Consider the following 14,747-nt stretch of genomic DNA (forward strand, 5'->3'; position numbering starts at 1 on the left):
TGGGTACAAGCACATCACATTATGACCTTAATAAAACAAACTTGTTTTAAGGTAATCAGTACTTCAGAATGTCAATTCAAAAGACAACTGTGTACTTACATTTTCCCATTACTTTCATATTGTGACAGTTCCACTTGAGAGTTAATGCAAACTATTTTTGAGTTAAGATAGTTATAAACTAAGGAAAACTTACATCTTTTCAAACGACAAACAGAATAGTCGAGTCTAGTACATTCAGTAGAAAGGGGCCTATAATGCTAACTTTATGATTCCTTAGTTTATACATCAGGAATATATATTAATCGGATCCGACAAGTAGTAGGATGTGTGCTTTCCGCTTCATTTCCTGTTCCTTGTTTGGTTGTGGGCTTAGAGCAGATTCACCCAGCCTACTATCTATTCGATCTTAGCTATATATATGTTCCGTATACACCAAGTAATCATAAGGGGTACCAGGTATGGGTCAGGTCATAGGACACTAATTCAATGCACCGTTTTCTAGTACAAAACATACTTTTCAAATAGAACATTTGGTATACAAAACTAGAAACCTACCACTAAAGGGTTTAATCCATTTTATTAAACCAGTATAACTTAAAGGACCTTAGGTAGTTAATTCTATTATTCCTTAGTTTATTCATCATGGTTATATATAATTAATACCTGATAGGTAGTTGGATGTGTGCTTTCGGCCTCATTTCTTGTTCCTTGTTTGGTTGTGGGCTTAGGGCAGATTCACACAATTAACTATTTGTTCGATATTAGATTATATATAGCTAGTATAAACTAAGTGATTATAGAAGGAACCATTGTGGTTACCATTTTTACTAAAAGAAATAAGGGTTTTCTTAAAGAATGTTTTCATCAAATATAAAGGAACTATTACAGTTAACTCCGTGAGTACCAAGTGAATACACCAGAGTTATATACAACGAGGATCTAACAAACAATGGGATGTGTGCCTTCCGCCTCATTTCCTATTCCTTGTTTGGTTGTGTGCTTAGGGCAGATACACACAACTGATTGTTTGTTTACTCTGGGTTTGATATAACTTGTATCCATTTAGTACTCATAGAAAGGATTATAGAGTCATTTTTACTTATCTTTCATCAAAGCAGGAAATATAGGATTTTCTGGAGGAACAGGCGAACTTTTCTACAAATTACTTACAACTTACTACAACTTTCTTACAACTTACATTACATCACTAAAATCTAATGAACTCACCAGCTTAAATGCTGATCTACTCTTTCAAAATAACTTGTATTCTCAGGAGACTAGTAGACAGGTACGCGCTCTGGGATTCAGAAGATGTAGCATAATAGCTACATGTCTTTTTGTTATTTACTTTGTATTCTATGTTATATGAACCACATACTTTATAAACACGTTATTTCTAATGAAATGGTTGTTTATAACTTTGATTACTATGATGCATGACTTGTGATACTAAACATGGCGTCCTCCACCCCCGAACGTTTCCGCCGTTCTGGTTTTGGGGTGTGACAATCATCAATCCTAAGAAGTAGGTGAAGGTTCTTCATCATCAACTTATTCAACTCCTGGTAAACTATGCACATTTGATGAGAAACATCCTTCTTCTTCACAAATAAAATCGGTTCTCCCCAGGGTAAACTATTCAGTCAGATAAACTACTAGCACAACAACTCCTAGAACTGAGAGGACAATTCGTACATCTCTGTTAGTGCGAGGCGATACAATGCCTTTGCAAATTCGGCTCGCACGATGGATTAACTTAATCCTAAACTCCACCTCCCTCAGAGGAGGCACACTGGGTAAATGCTCCGCGAAAACATTTGGAAACTCCCTAACCACTAGCACATCTGAAACTGACTTCTTCCTATCAAATCGAGTGCCAATCACAACTGCGAGATATCCTGAACATTTATATTGGGCATACAGCCTAGCCCTGGCAGCCAAACAAAAAGTTGAACCAACACGGGTACCCTCGTTATAAACGATTTGTTCTCCCCCACTTGTGGTTCAAACCACCACAAGCTGCCTCTTATAATCAATCATATCTCCAAATCTGCTGAGCCAATCCATCCCCACGGTTACGCAAACATCTCCTATAGGGATGGGAATCAGGCCAAATGGGTTGGGCACCCCGAATGTCTCTAAATTATAACCATGGAAAATGCTCGAATCAGAAACCCTGTGTTCGTTGGCAATGGAAACTCGTAACGGACACTCCAACTCCCTAAGGGTCATATCAAAATCTCTACTAAAAGATTGAGACATGAAAGATCGACTCGCACCTGATTCAAAAAGATCAAGAGCATGGAAATAATTGACTATGAAGGTACTTATCAAGAACATAAACATAAGAATACAAAATTTTAACTTGATATAATTATAAATGAATAGATACTAGTAACGACATTAGGCGCCGCCCTGGCCTCCTCTGCAGTCAATTGGAACGCACGACCCTGGCCTTCGGGGCCTTAGCCCTTGCCTATCGGCCATCAATGATCCAGAGAGTAGTAGGAGTCAATTCTTGCACGGGACTAACAGTAAGGAATGGACAGTTGGCCTTCACATGGCCAACCTGATCATAGTAGTAACAAACTCAAGTGCCCTGTTGCGGGGGATGTTGCTGTTGTCGACAATCTCTGGCAAAATGGCTCTTGTTTCCATATTTGTGGAACCAAGTCGTTGATCAAAATACACCATCATGTACCTTCTCGCACTTTCCACAAGTGCGGTCTCTTTTTCCTCTGCATCGGCAATCAGCAAACTTCAACCGCTTAGCCGGCGACTGAATTTGAAATGGAGCCTACCTCTTCTCATTCTTCTACAACTCAATCTCAATCCATCTCCACCCGGAAAACGACTGCAGCTCTGAAATGGAAAGATATTGTTGAGTCGATTCAAAATCCTGAATCTCAGTCTTAAGCATACTCAAGTATCATGACATCTGAACCTACTCCGAAGGAGCATACACGAGGCAGAAGAGGGCTCTCTTAGTGAACGTCTTTGTGATCTTCGCCACAAATTTTGTCTCCTTCTTCAGCGATAGATACTCTTGAGCTAATCTCTCTCTCTCACACACACACACATACACAACTAATGGAACATGCTCAGCACGAAACATCTCACTGAACTACTCCCATGTCATTGCAGCCCGCTCCCTAATAGAAAGACTCTAATTGGTAAACTTCCACCAGTCCCTTGCCCCTAGGCGAAGAAGGTTTAGTGCAAACTTCACGTTCTAGTTCTCTAGACATGAACATGTATAAAAACACCCCTTAACATCAGATATCCATCTCATAGAAACTATCGGGTCCTTGATCCTTTTGAAATATGGGGGCTTCGTGTTGTTGAACACCTGGTACTACATAGAGCATCCTCCCTGAAGTCATGCAATCGCGATGTCTGTAGTGGCTGCGGTGGAGCAGCCTCGATGAGGACATCATAATACTCATCGAACACATCAATCAGAGTGGTCTTGATAGATCCAAACACCTCTGGGTCGCCTCCCCGGCTGCCCAAGTCACATGAGTAGTTATCAACTCACGGATCTCATCGTCACCCAAATCTAGTCATCATCACCGGATCTTGAACCTCTCGTAGTCACCATACTGGAAAATAAATTGGAACATATCAGAAAATTACATTATACTGTAACATATCACTACTCGATCACTCATTCCTCAGAACTGGTGACTTAATACGTGTATGGGTCCTGTGGTTCCAGTAGTACGGGCCCATACTACCTTCTAAACCTACCTGTATTTGTATCGTAGGATCACCATGAATTTCCTGGCCATTAGGCCCAAAGCAACTAGAATACACATACATCATATATCCACTTTCTCAAGAGTAGCTATAAATTCCTTACTTTTGTTGTCTCACTAAAAACCATACCCAACTCATAAAACCTTCACTTACTTTGTAGTCGCCTTGTGTATACTAATCATACATAATGTTGGATTCGATAGATAGTCAAATAATTTATTCTACCCTAAGCCCATAACCAGACAAGGAACATGAAATAAGGCTAAATCAAGAATTCTCATGTTAGAATATCCTAGTTATATACAATCATTATCCATACAACAAGCCACTCCAGTAATAATGTCAGTTTCATATAGCATATCAAGAATCCCCTATGCTATCAGACATCATAAACTAGGCAATTCTATCACGCAATTCCTACAGGTCCCTAGCCTATAAACTAGCATGCAGTTCTAGCATATCACCAATATACACATAACAAGTATGGATATCTTGGGAAATAACTTTTTACTTGAACTCCGAATGATTGTACACATTCCATCCTCTCTTTTAGTTATTTAGAAATTATTTATGAAAAAATGTTTTTGCATATCCATAGTTTGAGTCTAGAATCTCACAAGTGTTCTTCCAAATCTCTCAAACCAGGGCTCTGATACCAACTTGTAATGTCCAAAAAACCATAGTAAAAAATTTTATTTTATCAAAACCATTTTCATAAAACCATAAGTCAACCAACATTTCTTCCAAAGCCTAGTAATAAAATCAGAGTATCAAATAACATATCTCCACATAAAAATCCACAGGATGATGTATTGATGGGAATAAATCCTTAATGATCGAATAGATTAAAACAGGTAAAGAACTCAATATGATCAAACTGGTGCTGAATGATTAATCTTCACGCCTCAAAAGAACTCGATAAAGAATTGCTTCTGTAGAGGCGTTAATTAGGGTTACAAAATAATATCAGAATTAACTAAAATACGTAGCATGCATGCACCTTATAGACTATAACACTAGCATTAAATACGAGTGGACATGCCAAACTTGTTTATACAAAATGGACTAGGTAACATAGGCCCAACGACACAACACTAATATCTTCAGCAATCTCCTCCTTTGCGTCAATTGAAACCATGGCCATTTTAGTTCGTGATTCGCTTCTGCACTTCATAGACTTTGGGAATGAAACTCAACAGCAGCTTGCGAAATTGAATGTAGCAAGTGATCACATCACTGAAATACTTTACATCATCTTTGTTGTTTCCCTTAAACTTCACAACAAGCTCCAAGATAAACTCCAGACATGAAGTAGTAAACAAGTGCTTGTCTTCAAGATGAAAGAATAACTTACGTCGATCTGCTCCTGGACGATCTCTAGCCGTGTATACCACAAACCATCCTTCCTTGTAAATATTCATTGGCTTGAGCTTCTGGAAGTCTTTCGGAGCTTCTTTTGGAACAACATTTGGTTTTTGCCTCAGAACAGTGGCAATTTCCACATCCATCAATCCAACTTCCTGAATGTAAGACTTGATCAAAAGTTGAAGATGGGAAAACACAGGTTCATACTTCTCCTTCTCTCGCAAAAAAATATTGAATATCACCATCCAGTCATGGGGGTTCAAGCAAGGCAAATCTGTGAGAGTGAATTCGCAGTCTTGACATGCAGATCCTCTCGCAACTTTAAACTTTGCATTAGGGAAGCTATCAGTCTCGATTAGCCCATTAACCTTCACAGCTATAATTTTGCTCACACTCCAAGTTTCGTACTGGGGCTTCATATGTTTTAAGTAGAAGGCAAACAGCAGTTGATCCCCAGTGCTGTCTGAGAAAGGTACATTAGCAACCTTTACAAAGGCACGAAACCTGAACGCCTTTGGTGTGATAGGAAGGTCCAACTGCGAATCCTGTGTATTCTGAACATCAAAGGAAGCAATAGGATCCAACCAATACTGACTTGCCATATCTATAGCTTGGTTTTGCATGTGCTTCAGGGTCCACTTTGGAAATAAGAGCATTTTGCTTTTAAGATTGGCCTGAGCTTCCTTTTCAGCTCTTTCTTTTTCCTTAGCCTCCTTGACGATACCAGCATTTTCATCTAGTTCTGCTTCACGAACCTTCCGCCTTTTAAGCTCAGCTTCATCAGGCTCTTCGTCTTCGTCATTGTCAATAATGGGTTCATTACTGAATAACGGTTCCTTGTCCTTTGGATCTGGCTTGATGACAGGAGGTTTAACTGAAACTTTGGGGTGATCATCACCCGTTTGAACTTTAGAACTACCTTCTCCCCCTTGTTTCAGAAAAGACATCAGCATCGAAACACCCTCCAAACGGTGCAACATGGCCAACACCGGTCTTAGCTTTTCAGCCAGATGCTTTCGAACGGTGATGGAAATCATGGGATCACGGGTCTCAATGATATCAGAGAGCAGTCCATTAATATTAGAAATAGAACTTCGCATTACTGCTTTCTCTGCTAGCAAATCATCGACCCTCTTTTCAGTGTATTGAAGCTTGGTTTCCAACACCATACATTTTTCCTCCTTGACTGCGAAAGCATCCATGACATTGTTCTCCATCGCCAAGTCTGCTTGAAGCTTTGTGAGTTTCGCATCGATAGAAGTCTGGAATGCTTCATGATCGGACTTGAACACGGTGCGAAGGTCAGCAAAATTCGCTTTTTCTACTTGGAACATGGCACCAACATTCTGAATGGCGTTGTTCGTTGTAGTACTGTTGGCATTGTAGGTAACCTGGTAGGCTTCCATGAATTCCCTTGTGTCAGCAATGAGTTTATCGACTTTTTCGGTCGTTTCCTTGCAAACAACAACAGAGTCAGAAACTGCCTTGGACAAAGTTGAAGTGTTGGTAGTATGCTCCTTTGTGACTCTCTCAAGAATAGATTCAACTACAGCTTTGGAGTAAGCTTCAGAAGTGGAAACACTGGATGCGAGAAGCAGCTGATCAAGCTTCTCATGAAGAGATTTGAATTCCACTTTCGGAGTAGAAACATCATCTTCATTGTCAATCCTTATTTGAAAAGGACTATAAGTGAATCCTTCCAAATCATCAGCGTCATCGTCTCTAAAAATCATGTTCGGGTCATCCTTGCGAATGGGAGAGATAGATGGTGTAACATGAGTTGAAAATCCTAAAGTGTTAGCCCTCGTATCAGATACGTTGACTGAACTTACAGGTGCAGTAGAGGTTTGAGGTGGAACTGTGGAAACAGTGAAAATAAGTATGGAAACTAGAATAGATGTAGGTGTTGGAGTTGATACAGGTGGTGGGAGAGGAATAATGGTGATAGCTATAGAAGTAGTTGTTTTTGGTGAGGGAGGTGGAGAAGAAACAAAATGAGTAAGGGGTGGAGTTACCTCACGATTTGAAAACGGGGTCTCAGTGCGAACTTGTTCTTCTTCCTCATTGCGAACGTGTTCTTATTCTTCAGTGCGAATGGGTTCATCTTCCTCAGTGCGAACAGGGGGATCCTCCTCAATGCGAATCTCCGACTCGATATCAGAGTCCGAATTTTCGCCGTCACTCTGATATGGAGTATGAGTAGGAGACTTTCGCCTTCTAGCGGGTTGCTTCCTTCGCTTTGGTACAACAGTAGAAGTAGTGGGCGCCTTTCGCTTCTTAGATGGAGGTTTCGGAGCCTCGGAAGTACCTTCTTTCGTAGAGTCTTTCTTGGTTGTTCTCTTGGACCCTTTTCCCCCTTTCTTGGGTTTATCAGCCTCAGCCAAAATGGCTTGGAAATCATCAGTTAAAGGACGAGGTCCTGAAGGAGTAAGGGCACGATATCCTTCTAGAATTTTACTTGGGAGGAACATCACGAAACATCGCTTCTGGAATGGAACCAACGAAAGAGAACTTGGACCTATCTGCCATAATAATACCTGTTGTATGGAATGTTGCAATGGGAGCCATCAGTGCATCAGTCATCACTGTAATTTTGACCTACTTAATCGCCCTGTTGTCAACAACGGTCCAAAATCTTGCACAGGAGATCTCACTGTGACGAGTAACAGAGTGAGTGCTCTGGATGAATTGAGCCCAGAGGATAGAGCCATAGTCTATGTTTTCACCAGTGTATAGGCCATACATCAGACCCATGAAGAGCTTGCTTGCACAGTCGTTTCCTGTGACCCTTTCAGAAAAGGATTTGAACAAGATGGTGAAAAGGGTGTTCCAAGTTGGTGGAAGATTGGGTTTCTTGAACTTGGATACAGCAGTGAGTGTTTCCTTGTATCCCATTTGATAGAACATTTCCAAGATGGTTGTGTTGGGGATGGTTTCCGGATTGATCAGATTGTCAGATTGTGGAAGCCCTAGCAGATTGCAGAAACGGGTCTTGGAAATCGAGGTTGTATGATTATGGATATCGAAGTAAATCCTTTGCTCGTCCTTGACATAGTTGGAAGTGGTGTATGATTTAGAGAGAATCGAGAGAGGAACATTCTCAACTTGAGACATAGCAATGGTGAGTGGAGAATATTTCAAGCACTCAATAAGAGGTAGAAGAAAGGCATCATATTTGACCGGATCCAAATCGATGATGAGATTTTGATGTTGCTTCACTGAAAGAAGTGTTAAATGAGCAGTTTGATCTTGAACAGACTGATTCTCAGATGAAGCCGCTATTGATGAAGCTTTGAAGAAGAAGATGAACAGTAGATAGATTTTTAATTGCCAGAGATCTTTGAGAGAATTTTGAAAGTGGTAAGGAAATAATGAACCGTCAAAATTCGTTTATACGATTTGATTTGGTGAGAGAAAGCCGGAGAGAGAAACTCGAGTACAGAGGCGTGCGTCACTCGGCGTAAGAATAGCTGTCTGTTCAACTTTTCACGCGTCCGTTTGACTTCTGATCTTTTAAAATTTGCCGCGTCATCCTATCTTCTTTCGCAGTTAAGAAATCACATTGAGTACATATGACTGCCAACCTGAAAGTTAAATGTAACCACGGACCAGACTACGAACTTGACATAAGTGCAAAAGTTGGAAAAGGTACTCGTGTGACCAGTGTAGTCAGTTGAACGAGTAGGTTGGGAATTTATTTTCATTGACTTCGAAAAAAAATTGAAATCTCAAAAAAAATAAACTAGATCTTTTGGGTAGAAAAATTCTTGGTGTTAGACAATTGTATAAGATCACTCAAAAGATAAAAAACATATTTCATGGTACCTCACACGAAAGTGGTTTTGTTAATCCTTGGGTGAAAACTAGAACATTTGATTGTTCACCGTCAATTCATCGTAGGTATTGAATTTTGGGTTTCACTTAGTTCGTGGTAGAACGAAACTAAGATCATTAACACAGATGTTTGTATAACCATAAACCTCAGTGATAATTTATGAGAGTCTCAAGGGTTACATGATTGAATGCGAAAGTGATGGAGAAGAGAGTAGATGGTTACAAGAGAGCGAAAGTACCTTTGCAATGCGAATGTGACCATGAAAATAACTCTTAACTCAATGCGAGAAGAGTAAGGTAGCTCATGACTAAATTGAATTCGCAGCCTGATTAGGAAGAATTGATTGGTGATATCAATTCATTAAGGCTTCACATTCGAGTCGTTGAGGCTTAGGTCAACATACATCAGCATGCTTCTAGGGACACTTAGCTAATACATAAGTAACGAGAGTTATACCTGCCCCATCACACAAGTAGATATACATTGCGAACGTCTTCGTGTAGGATCTTGGTGTGCAAAGAAAATGAACAAAAAGTAAAAATATATATATATTTTTTTGTTTTGATGTTTCTGAAAATCAGGAAATAAAGCAAATAAATTATTTTTGGTTTTTTTGGAGTTTTTCTGAAAGTAAGAAAAATAAAATAAAAATGAACTGTTAATGAACAGTGGACTGCGAAAGGCTGCGAACGTTTACACCGATTCGCAGTGACAAGCAATTTTGAAAACAGAGATAAGAGAAGCAATTTAAACATCGAGATAAGAAAAGATACACATACTATACAAAAAGATACGGGAAATACCAAACCACGAATGAACAGTGCCCTGCGAACTACTGCGAATGTTCGCATTGATTCGCATTGATAAAACAGACTGGTAATCAACAGTGGATTGCGAAAGCCTGCACACGTTCGCACCCATTCGCAGTGAAGATTTTATGAATGCGATAGTTGATTTGGTACTGAATCAGCTTCCATCACTCCCAGCCCTTGAAGGATTATATTAAATGTTGTTTCAGGTAGGGCCTTGGTGAATATGTCAGCCAATTGATCAGCGGATCTTACGAAATGAATCTCAACATTGCCATCTTTCACATGATCCTTGATAAAGTGATACCTCAGTGCTATGTGTTTTGTTTTTCAGTGTTGCACTGGGTTGTGACATATGCGAATGGCACTTTCGGAGTCACAATAGAGAGGAATTCTTTTCATATTCAATCCATAGTCGCGAAGTTGTCTTTGAATCCAAATGACCTGAGATGTGCACGATGTTGCAACTATGTATTCAGCTTCAGCTATTGACAACGAAACACATGTTTGTTTCTTCGATTGCCAACTTACCAGCTTTCCATCGAGAAATTGGCATCCACCAGTTGTGCTTTTTCTATCTAAACCGCAGCCTCCTAAATTAGCATCTGAAAATGCTTGTACAAAGAAACCTGAGTTCGCAGGATACCAAATTCCAAGAGATAAGGTTCTTTTTAGATAACGGAAGATATTCTTTACAACCACCATATGAGGTTCGCGTGGATTTGCTTGGAACCTAGCACAATAACAAACTAAAAACATGATATCTGGTCTACTAGCTGTTAGCTACATGAGTGAAACAATCATATGACGATAAAGGGTCATATCAGCAGCTGGTTTATCCAAAGAAGGAGTCAGTTTCGTGCCGAATGCCATTGGAACCTTCGTCTTAGAATCTCCCAACATTCCAAACTTAGCAAGTAGGGTTTTCGTATAAGCCTCCTGATTGATGAAAATTCCTTCTGGTCCCTGTCTAATGTTTAATCCAAGAAAAAAGTTAATTGGACCCATTGAGCTCATTTCAAACTTAGTCTCCATCAGCTTTCGAAACTCAGTTGTTAGCTTGGGATTAGTAGATCCGAAGATGATGTCATCAACATAAATTTGTACGATCATCAAGTGGTCACCCTCTTTCTTGCGAAAGAAGGTTGGGTCAACCGAACCTTGCTTGAATTTAGACATTTTAAGAAAACGAGTTAGTGTTTCATACCAGGCCCGTGGAGCTTGCTTTAGACCGTAAACCGCTTTGTCAAGAATGTAACAGTGGTTGGGATACTTTTCATTTATAAACCCAGGCGGTTGCTCCACATAAACGGTCTCTTCCAATTTGCCATTTAAGAATGCACATTTCACATCCATTTAAAAAACTTCAAAGTTTTTTTCTGCCGCATATGCTAAGAAGATGCGAATGGATTCCAATCTTGCAACGGGTGCGAAAGTCTCTTCGTAGTCAATCCCTTCTTCCTAGCAATAACCTTTGACCACCAGTCTAGCTTTGTTTCGGATCACATTTCCTTTTTTATCTATTTTATTCCTAAATACCCATTTTAAACCAACGACCGATGCTTCAGGAGGAGTTGGAATCAATCTCCAAACTTTGTTTCGCTCAAACTCATTGAGTTCATCTTGCATTGCTTGCGCGCAATCGGCGTGATCGAGAGTTATATTGTAGGTTTTGGGTTCATTCTTGGATACGAACGAATTAAACATACAAAATTCTACTTTGGAGAATAATGCATTTTGTTTCGCTTTCAGTTGAGAACGGGTAAGGACACCTGCGGAGAATTCACCAAGAACTTGAGCTTTTGGGTGATCATCTGTCCATTTGGTCATAGGAGGATAATTTAGATCTAGGGATGGATTCAGCTCATCATTGACTTCCTCAAATTCTGATTGAACAAATGTAGTGTCTGAGTCGTCATTCACTTCATTATTCTCCCCTCGAATGAGGCAAACTCGTTGACTTCAGGAATTGAATCATCACCTGCGAATGGTGGTTCGTGGGTCAAAGTGGGTGGGGAATTATCTCCATCAGAAGGAGACTCGGCAAGAATGGGTGATGTGAAACCCTCCCCCTGGGATTGAGAGTTAGACCTAGAATTCTCCCCCTGGAAATGTGTGCATTTGTCTTGAGGCTCATTCGCAGTAGAAGGCTTTTGAGGCAAGTCTTTTGCAGCATCGTCAACTTTATTATCCAGTGCTTTTGCTTCTGATGAGATACCTTTCGCAGGTTCATCGAAGAGTAACATGAATTCTTCATAAAGGTTGGATACAGGAATAATAGATGGACTTGGATTAGGAAAGATTTCTTTGACCTGACTTTTGGTTGACTGAATGTGCTTTAAATACCTGTCGTCAAACGTAACATAGTAGGTTTCTTCCATTTTTTTGGAGCGTTTGTTGAGAACCCTATATGCCTTTGATGTTAGTGAATATCCCAAAAATATACCTTCATCAGCTTTCACATCGAACTTGTTCCGTTGTTCTTTGGAATTGAAGATGAAACATCTGGATCCAAAACCCTGGAAAAAATTAACGTTAGGTTGCAGACAAGCAACAGCTATTGGAATTGAAGATGAAACATAAGGAGTTATTGAGAATCGCTTATTGAGGATGGATCGATTTTGAGTAAAACAAGCAGCAGCTATCGCATCAGCCCAGAAATAGAGTGGCAGACATGCGAACGATAACATGGTTCGTGCAGCTTCACACAAAGAACGGTTGCGTCTTTCAACTATGCCATTTTGTTGTGGAGTGTAGGGAGCAGAAAAATTGTGTGTGACTCCCTTTTCAGCAAGAAATTCTTTAAACGCTTGGTTTTTGAATTCAAGCCTATTATCACTGCGAACGTTGCGAACCAGCTTTCTCAGTTGAACTTCAATCTGCTTGATGAAATACTTGATCTTTGGGGTTGCATCAGATTTCTGTATAAGAAAGAACACCCAAGTGAAACGAGAAAAATCATCAACAATTACTAGCATATACTTACTACCACCAACGCTTTCAATCGCAGAAGGACCTCAAAGGTCGATGTGTAGAAGTTCCAAAGGTTCGATAACTTTCGTGTTCACAATAGTTGGATGACTTTTTCTACTTTGCTTTCCCATCTCACAAGCAGCACACAAATGATCCTTGTCGAATGTCAATAGAGGAAGTCCTCGTACATGATCACCAAGAAAGAACACCCAAGTGAAAGACGTCTATGCCATAACCAGCTTTCGTCTGAGTGAGCTTTTGTAAGCAAGCAAATGGCAGGTTTTCCTCGTATCGGGTTCAGATTTAGTGGAAACATTTCACCTTTTCGTTCTGATTTTAGAAGAACGTTTTTGGATTTCTTTTCAATAATTCCTGAACCTTCATCATCAAAGGACACTTTCAATCCTGTTCAAACGACCAACTGTGAGACACTGATAAGGTTGTGCTACAAGCCTTCAACATAGGCCACTTTACGAATAGAAAATTCTCCATTTGTTATCATGCCGCCATCATTGAGAGACCTGAACTCTCGCAGCTCCTCCTTCCTTCATGTCATGTGACGAGAACAACCATTGTCGATGTACCATTCAGTGTCGTACTATTTGTTTCAAATAACCTGCAACAATTAAGCACATTTAGTAACCCAAAGTTTCTTGGCTCCTAGTGAGCCTTTCACACAACTAGGAAACGTAATATCAAGATTAACCATATCGTTTTATTAGAGTGGTTTCATCTTTGCGTTTGACCGTGAAAACTTTGATTTTGTTATCTTTGGAGTTAGTTTCTAAGGAATCTAAAGTTTTATTCTTGTTATGAACTTGATTCTTGACATGCTTCTTTTCAGCTTCCTTGGGATTCGCGTTAGTTTTCTTAGTTAGAGCTTTCGGTTCTGAAACCAGCTTTCCCTTGCCCTTGATGTTATTATGTGCTGACTGTTTGGATTTTGAGAGATAGAGCTTTGGTTTCTCCATTGGTTGCTTTACGATGAAGGGTTGTGGAGTCCCTCTTTGCTGAGAGTCCCTTGGACTATGAGAACAACAGTGCAAACACTGATTGGAGTTTACTTGCGAATGAGCTTTCACTTTAGGATTCTTCCTTCTTTCGTCGCGAACATAATCCAAATTTTGGGATTGCCAAAATTGCTTTCTTTCACTGAGATTTCTTCTATATTTGTCATTTCTTTTTCGTTTTTGATCAGCAAGTTGCTTTGACGACTTATGGATGTTCACCTTAGGGTTCGCTTTTCTCATTTCAGATTCGCTTTTCTTCACGGAGATGGGTTCGCTGCGAACCTCCTTGGTACCACTAGGACTACCTTTTTCAAACGCTGAGCGATTATTTAAAGGTTCAGCCACATATCTTCCTTTGACTTTCCAGGAAGTTCTTTCTGATAAACCAACAATTTCGTCAGCATTATCTATGGGAGCTGACCAGAAGAATTCATCACATCCGTCTTTGTTGTCTTCATCGACAATAGTTTTCAGCTCGACGGTTTGAGTTTCAGTTACCCCATTGACTTTAAAAACTTGATTTGGCGTTATTTGAACCTTTGGGAAAACAGTTGCTTTTTCTTTCAAAATTTCAGGTTTGTTTTGAACAACTCTTGCGAATTCAATAGAATTTTCAGAAATAAGAGGTTTCGCAGGTTTAGATTCACTTTTAACAAAAACTGAACAGTCAACCTCATCCTCTACAAAAATTACACTCATATCACTATCCTCATCAAATTCAAAAGTACTATCAACATTTATTTTGCTTTCTGAACTTAATTTGGCATTCAATGAGTTAAATTTATGCACAGTATAAGATTTGATCTGCTTTTTGTCATTCTCATCCAAAAGTTGTTTGAACATGTTTTTGTGGTCTTTGGACTTAATGTAATTTTCAATACGTTCAAGACCGACTTTGTATGCATAAGTAGTTTCTTCAGACGAAACAATAGATTAGCATTTGTAATAATCTGTGTCTATTTCGTCTTCCTTTAATTCGAGAAATGGCAAGATCAT

This window comes from Lactuca virosa, chromosome 3 (assembly GCF_052849685.1).
Source record: "Lactuca virosa cultivar CGN04683 chromosome 3, Lactuca_virosa_CGN04683_v6, whole genome shotgun sequence".
Classification (NCBI taxonomy): Eukaryota; Viridiplantae; Streptophyta; class Magnoliopsida; order Asterales; family Asteraceae; genus Lactuca; species Lactuca virosa.